Source organism: Drosophila willistoni, unplaced genomic scaffold (genome assembly GCF_018902025.1).
Source record: "Drosophila willistoni isolate 14030-0811.24 unplaced genomic scaffold, UCI_dwil_1.1 Seg608, whole genome shotgun sequence".
Lineage (NCBI taxonomy): Eukaryota > Metazoa > Arthropoda > Insecta > Diptera > Drosophilidae > Drosophila > Drosophila willistoni.
Window position 1 is genome coordinate 190394 of NW_025814527.1, and position 8619 is coordinate 199012.

At 40.7% G+C, this 8619-nt stretch overlaps 2 pseudogenes; both read left to right on the forward strand.

Annotated features, from left to right (window-relative positions):
* Positions 1–304: 304 nt before the first annotated feature.
* Positions 305–484, forward strand: LOC6646840 (annotated as a pseudogene).
* A 327-nt stretch (positions 485–811) lies between these two features.
* Positions 812–7952, forward strand: LOC111519044 (annotated as a pseudogene).
* Positions 7953–8619: the final 667 nt, after the last annotated feature.

The following is an 8619-nucleotide window of genomic DNA, read 5'->3' on the forward strand; positions in this document are numbered from 1 at the left end:
GTAATGTATTGGCCATTGTTGGTTTGGGCATACATTGGTTAAAGCAACATCCCAAATGTACAATGTTGTACCTGCATTTAAGGTTAACGTTTTACATAAATTGATAGTTTACTTTAAATTTCAAGTTTTTAAATTTTGTCAAGTCCAGTATTCAATCACTTATGTTAACTAAGACATTTCGCAGCATTCGTTTGGGTTAAGATTTTATTGAAGGAATTGATATATGCCAGTAAAATGGTGTATTTTTAATTTCTTTCAATAAAAATATTATTGACGTAATGAAATAAACAAACAATTTAATAATCACTCTAAGCGGTGGATCACTCGGATCATGGGTCGATGAAGAACGCAGCAAACTGTGCGTCATCGTGTGAACTGCAGGACACATGAACATCGACATTTTGAACGCATATCGCAGTCCATGTTGTTATGGTACTTTAATAAATTTTAGAGTGCTGCTTGGACTACATATGGTTGAGGGTTGTAAGACTATGCTAAATAAGTTGTTTTAATATTTTACGAAATATTAAAGCATATGGTATATTATTGGATATATATGTATATTCATAATATTAATAATAATTGAAACACATAGGCTCACATATGTATAGAAAAACGAAGATGTATAATTTTCTTTTTCAAATCAAATGATACTCAGGAATGTCTAGCATAAAAAATATTAAATTTTAATCTAGAATTGCGTTTTATTAATGATATGAAATGAAAAAATAATTGTGTCATAATATTCTTCACTTAAAGTAAAAATTAACAATGGTTTTAATATATTAAATAATATATTTGTGTGTATATAAATCCTCAACTCATATGGGACTACCCCCTAAATTTAAGCATATTAATTAGGGGAGGAAAAGAAACTAACAAGGACTTTCTAAGAAGCGGCGAGCGAAAAGAAAATAGTTCACTAGGTCACTTTGTCTTTATGGCAAATGTGAGATGCAGTGTATGGAGCATCAATATTCTAGTATGAGAAATTAACGATTTAAGTCGTTCTTAAATGAGGCCATTTACCCATAGAGGGTGCCAGGACCGTATAACGTTAATGATTACAAGATGGTGTTTCCAAAGAGTCGTGTTGCTTGATAGTGCAGCACTAAGTGGGTGGTAAACTCCATCTAAAACTAAATATAACCATGAGACCGATAGTAAACAAGTACCGTGAGGGAAAGTTGAAAAGAACTCTGAATAGAGAGTTAAATAGTACGTGAAACTGCTTAGAGTTAAGCCCGATGAACCTGAATATCCATTATGGAAAATATGAAAATATTTTAATAATATTATAATAATAGTGTGCATTTTTTCCATATAAGGACATTGTAATCTATTAACATAAACCAAATTTATCATAAAATATGACTTATAGTTTATTTAAATTATTTTGCTTGCATTTTAACATAGAATAAATGTCATTAATTTGATAAAGTGTTGATAGATTTATATGAATACAGTGCGTTAATTTTTCTGTGTGGAACGTACCTTGAGCATATATGCTGTGACCCGAAAGATGGTGAACTATACTTGCTCAGGTTGAAGTCAGGGGAAACCCTGATGGAAGACCGAAACAGTTCTGACGTGCAAATCGATTGTCCGAATTGAGTATAGGGGCGAAAGACCAATCGAACCATCTAGTAGCCAACTTCCTTCCGAAGTTTCCCTCAGAATAGCGGTGCATTTAAATGTTATATAAAATAATCTTATCTGGTAAAGCGAATGATTAGAGGCCTTAGGGTCGAAACGATCTTAACCTATGCTCAAACTTTAAATGGGTAAGAACCTTAACTTTCTTGATATGAACCTTGATTTAAGGTTACGATATATTGTGCCCAGTGGGCCACTTTTGGTAAGCAGAACTGGCGCTGTGGGATGAACCAAACGTAATGTTACGGTGCCCAAATTAACAACCCATACAGAAACCATGAAAGGCGTTGGTTGCTTAAAACAGCAGGACGGTGATCATGGAAGTCGAAATCCGCTAAGGAGTGTGTAACAATTCACCAGCCGAAGCAACTAGCCCTTAAAATGGATGGCGCTTAAGTTGTATACCTATTCATTACCGCTAAAGTAGATGATTTATATTATTTATAATATAAATTTTGAAACTTTAGTGAGTAGGAAGGTACAATGGTGTGCTTAGAAGTGTTTGGCGTAAGCCTGCATGGAGCCGCCATTGGTACAGATCTTGGTGGTAGTAGCAAATAATCGAATGAGACCTTGGAGGACTGAAACGGAGAAGGATTTCGTGTGAACAGTGGTTGATCACGAGTTAGTCGGTCCTAAGTTCAAGGAGAAAGCCGAAAAATTTTCAAGTTTTAAAAATGTCAAATGAAATAATAAATAATAAAACACTTGAATAATTTTGAACGAAAGGGAATACGGTTCCAATTCCGTAACCTGTTGAGTATCCGTTTGTTATTAAATATGGGCCTCGTGCTCATCCTGGCAACAGGAACGACCATAAAGAAGCCGTCAAGAGGTATCGGAAGAGTTTTCTTTTCTGTTTTATAGCCGTACTACCATGGAAGTCTTTCGCAGAGAGATATGGGAGATGGGCTAGAAGAGCATGACATATACTGTTGTGTCGATATTTTTTCCTCGGACCTTGAAAATTTATGGTGGGGATACGCAAACTTCTCAACAGGCCGTACCAATATCCGCAGCTGGTCTCCAAGGTGAAGAGTCTGTAGTCGATAGAATAATGTAGGTAAGGGAAGTCGGCAAATTAGATCCGTAACTTCGGGATAAGGATTGGCTCTGAAGATTGAGATAGTCGGGCTTGATTGGGAAACAATAACATGGTTTATGTGCTCGTTCTGGGTAAATAGAGTTTCTATCATTTATGATAGTTATTTGTTCCCCGGATAGTTAGTTACGTAGCCAATTGTGGAACTTTCTTGCTAAAATTTTTAAGAATACTAATTTTAATTAGTTCTTTTAAATTATAACGATTATCAATTAACAATCAATTCAGAACTGGCACGGACTTGGGGAATCCGACTGTCTAATTAAAACAAAGCATTGTGATGGCCCTAGCGGGTGTTGACACAATGTGATTTCTGTACATTGCTCTGAATGTCAAAGTGAAGAAATTCAAGTAAGCGCGGGTCAACGGCGGGAGTAACTATGACTCTCTTAAGGGAAGCTGGGTCGGATGAGCGCAGAAGGGGTGTTCTTCGGAACACTGTAATTCATAATTCGTAAGTCTGATCAAGTCGATTTGGAACCTCCTCGTGGTGTTTCCTGGGTGCTGTTAAGTTCCTAGTCTCTAGGTTCTTTCCAGTAGCTAATTCGAGTGGCGAAGCAACTCTTGGGGTTACCAGCCCCTTGAGCCAAGTAACTTTGGTCAAGATATGAATACTGTGCCTCGGATAAACAACACAACAACAACTCCAGCGACTTCCCGTCCTGGAGACCAACCGAGAGAGGCTATAGCAGTGGTAAATCTCGCGGGAGAGATTCCCTGTGCAGTATGTGGGCGGCTCTTCAATACTAGAAGGGGGCTCGGTGTTCACATGAACATCAACAAAAGATGAACTAGATACGCAACGTCAGCGTGAAGATGTAAAACTCCGATGGAGTGAGGAAGAAGCGTGGAAAATGGCGAGAAAGGAGATGGAGCTCGAAGCAAGTGGTAATTTGAGATTTCCTAATAAGAAGCTAGCGGAAGTATTTACTCACCGTAGCTCCGAAGCAATTAAATGTTTTCGGAAGAGGGGTGAATATAAGGCAAAAGTGGAGCAGATAAGAGGGCAATCTACTCCCACCCCAGAAGCAGTGAACTCAATTACCTCACAGCCTCGCCCTAGTTTACTCGAGCGAAACCACCAAGTATCATCGTCGGAAGCGCAACCAATCAATCCATCAGAAGAACAGTCGAACTAGGAAATCATGCGGATACTACAGGGCTATCGCCCATAGAATGTAGTCCCCGGTGGAGAGCCCAGGTCTTGCAAACTATCGTAGATAGGGCGCAGACCGTAGGGAAGGAAACCACTCTCCAATGCTTATCCAACTATCTCCTGGAAGTATTTCTATTACCAAACGAACCACACACCATCGTTCGGAGCAATTTGCGAAGACCTCAAACTAGCAGACAGTTAAGACAACAAGAGTACGCACAGGTTCAGCGTCGTTGGGATAAAAATACTGGGAGATGCATTAAATCCTTGCTTGATGAAACAGATGAGTCGGTTATGCCAAACAAAGAGAAAATGGAACCCTATTGGAAACATGTAATGTCGAATCCCAGCACATGCTCTTGCGATAACACAAGATTCCGTATGGAACATTCGCTTGAGACGGTTTGGTCAGCGATAACGCCACGCGACTTGAGGGAAAATAAATTAAAGTTGTCAAGTGCTCCGGGTCCTGACGGTATCACTCCAAGAACAGCCAGGAGTGTACCCTTAGTCATTATGCTACGCATAATGAACCTGATTCTCTGGTGGGGCAAAATACCATTCTCTACCCGACTGGCCAGAACTATCTTCATTCCGAAGACTGTGACGGCAAATCGACCGCAAGACTTTCGTCCAATAACAGTCCCCTCGGTTTTGGTCAGGCAATTAAACGCTGTTCTGGCTTCTCGATTGGCTTCTAAAGTCAACTGGGATCCAAGGCAGCGCGGTTTCCTACCTACCGATGGGTGTGCTGATAATGCGACGTTGGTTGATCTCATTTTGCGGGAGCACCATAAACGGTGGAAGTCATGTTACCTTGCGACGGTGGATGTCAGCAAGGCTTTTGACTCAGTATCACACCAGGCCATTGTCAAGACTTTACAGGCCTATGGTGCTGCAACAAACTTTGTCAGCTTTATAGAAGAACAGTATAAGGGCGGCGGAACCTCCCTCAATGGGGCAGGATGGAGTTCAGAGGTGTTTATACCCGCGCGGGGCGTTAAGCAAGGTGACCCTCTGTCTCCATTACTATTTAATGGTATAATTGATAGATTACTTAGGTCCTACCCCAGAGAGATTGGTGCCAAAGTCGGAAATACCATGAAAAGCGCGGCAGCGTTCGCGGATGATCTGGTGCTATTTGCGGAAACTCCGTTGGGGCTTCAAACATTGTTGGATACCACGGTAGGCTTCCTAGCCTCCGTGGGACTCTCCCTTAATGCTGGTAAGTGCTTCACTGTCAGTATAAAGGGCAAGCCAAGCAGAAGTGTACTGTCGTAGAACGACGGAGCTTTTATGTAGGTGAGCGCGAGTGTCCTTTATTGAAGTGTACTGAAGAGTGGAAGTATTTAGGTATCCGGTTCACTGCGGATGGGCGGGCTCGGTATAGTCCAGCAGACGACCTCGGTCCGAAGCTGTTAAGATTAACAAGAGCCCCTCTGAAACCACAACAGAAGTTATTTGCACTTAGGACTGTCCTCAACTGTCCCACAACTCTATCACCAACTAACACTTGGGAGTGTGATGATAGGCGTCCTAAGAAAATGTGACAGATTGGTACGGCAAGTCGTAAGGAGATGGTTAGATCTCCCACTGTATGTACCAGTTGCGTACTTTCACGCCCCCCACACTTGTGGGGGTTTCGGGATTCCGTCAATTAGATGGATGGCACCGATGCTGCGTCTGAAGCGATTGAGCAATATTGACGACGAATTGCAAAGGGCTCGAGATAGATTAAAGGCGGAAAATGTGCAGCTGTGTTCGCGTCCAGAGATTGACTCGTATTTCGCAAATAGGTTGTACATATTAAATAGGTCTGTTGATGATTGCGGTTTCCGTGAAGCAGGTCATTATGGCCCGCAACATGGATGGGTGAGTCAGCCCACGCGCTTGCTAACAGGAAAGGAATATTTGCACGGTGTCAAATTGCGGATAAATGCCCAACCCTCGAAGTCTCGTACGACGAGGGGAAGGCACGAATTGGAGAGACGGTGTCGTGCAGGATGTGATGCTCCCGAGACAAAAAACCACATCTTGCAAAAATGCTATCATACGCACGGGAGGCGGGTAGCTAGACACAACAGCGTAGTAAATGCCGTCAAGCGGGGACTTGAACGGAAAGGCTGCGTTGTCCATGTCGAAACAAGTCTGCAATGCGACACTGGCTTAAATAAACCGGACCTGGTGGGAATCCGACAGAATCACATTTATGTGATAGACGTTTAGATTGTGACAGACGGACATTCCTTAGACCAAGCGCACCAGCGCAAGGTCGAAAGGTACAACAGAGCTGACATAAGATCACAAATGCGGCGATTTTTCGGAGTGACAGGTGAAATCGAGTTTTATTCACTCTACTGGAGAGGAATCTGGAGTAGTCAGTCGGTAAAACGATTGGTTGCAAAAGATCTCCTCATCGCTGAAGATACCAAAGTCATCAGCGTCAGAGCAGTAAATGGCGGAGTGACGTCCATCAAATATTTCATGTATTGTGCTGGGTATACTCGAAGCTAGATGTACTAACCTCTAGTTTCTCTTATACTTTTGCCTGCTACCTTGGCTTCCATCTAAAAAGGTAAAAACATCGCATTGTCAAAAAGAGGTGGTTTTAGTACGTAGGCGCTGTGGACTTCATTGTCCTGATAATGCAGCGAGTTGTGCATACGAGATTGTCCAGTAGTTGGTTGCTCGTATCTTTAAAAGATTTCCTTCCTCGGCGATCAAAAAAAAAAAAATAAATAAAAATAGCCAAATGCCTCGTCATCTAATTAGTGACGCACATGAATGGATTAACGAGATTCCTACTGTCCCTATCTACTGTCTAGCGAAACCATAGCCAAGGGAACGGGCTTGGAATAATTAGCGGGGAAAGAAGACCCTTTTGAGCTTGACTCTAGTCTGGCAGTGTAAGGAGACATAAGAGGTGTAGAATAAGTGGGAGATATAATTCCTTGTGTTTGATATCGCCAATGAAATACCACTACTCTTATTGTTTCCTTACTTACTTGATTAAATGGAACGTGTATCATTTCCTAGCCATTATACGGATATATTTATTATATCTTATGGTATTGGGTTTTGATGCAAGCTTCTTGATCAAAGTATCACGAGTTTGTTATATAATCGCAAACAAATTCTTTAATGAGAGAGTGAAATATTTGGTATAACTCCAATTATTCAGGTATGATCCAATTCAAGGACATTGCCAGGTAGGGAGTTTGACTGGGGCGGTACATCTCTCAAATAATAACGGAGGTGTCCCAAGTCCAGCTCAGTGCGGACAGAAACCACACATAGAGCAAAACGGCAAATGCTGACTTGATCTCGGTGTTCAGTACACACAGGGACAGCAAAAGCTCGGCCTATCGATCCTTTTGGTTTAAAGAGTTTTTAACAAGAGGTGTCAGAAAAGTTACCATAGGGATAACTGGCTTGTGGCGGCCAAGCGTTCATAGCGATGTTGATCCTTCGATGTCGGCTCTTCCTATCATTGTGAAGCAAAATTCACCAAGCGTTGGATTGTTCACCCATGCAAGGGAACGTGAGCTGGGTTTAGACCGTCGTGAGACAGGTTAGTTTTACCCTACTAATGACAAAACGTTGTTGCGACAGCATTCCTGGGTAGTACGAGAGGAACCGCAGGTACGGACCAATGGCACAATACTTGTTCGAGCGAACAGTGGTATGACGCTACGTCCGTTGGATTATGCCTGAACGCCTCTAAGGTCGTATCCGTGCTGGACTGCAATGATAAATTAGGGGCAATTTGCATTGAATGGCTTCTAAACCATTAAAAGTTTATTTTATAAACGACAATGGATGTGATGCCAATGTTATTTGTAACTTAGTAAATTGGGAGAATCTTCGATCACATGGTGCCGCGCTAGTTACTTTTTAAAACATTATTTAATACAATGACAAAGCCTAGAATCAAACGACGAAGTAAACGACTTTTGTAACAGGCAAGGTGTTGTAAGTGGTTTGAGCAGCTGCCATACTGCGATCCACTGAAGCTTATCCTTTGCTTGATGATTCGATTTTTTTAAATTGCTGATGTACTTTTATTATATGGGAGTATTTCATATAATAATAAGTTCATTTCTATTCTCTTTTTTAGGTAGCCAAATGTATCGTCATTTCTTTAGTGACGCAATGAATTTACATTAAGAGATTCCTACTCTTCATATTATAATGGGTGAAAAAAAAACTTATATATAAATATAAGTTAAAACAACGAATACGGCGTTTCCAACTGTTATCGTCATGATGTAGCCAAATGAATCGTCATTTATTTAGTGACGCAATATATATTTTTAAGAGATTCCAACTGTACCTATTAAAAGGTCAAAAGAAAAATGCAATATGTATTTAGCTTTAATAAATGAATACGGCGGTGCCAACTGTCATCTTCATAATGTCCATATTGAAAGGTGGAAAAATAATGTTATATGTATATAAATTAAAAGTACGAAAACGGCGGTTCCAACTGTGATCGTCATAATGTAGCCAAATGAATCGTCATTTAATTAGTGACGCAATATATATATTTAAAGAAATTCCTACTGTCCATATTGAAAGGTGGAAAAATAATGTTATATGTATATAACTTAAAAGAACGAAAACGGCGTTCCAACTGTGATCGTCATAATGTAGCCAAATGAATCGTCATTTATTTAGTGACGCAATATATATTTTTAAGAGATTC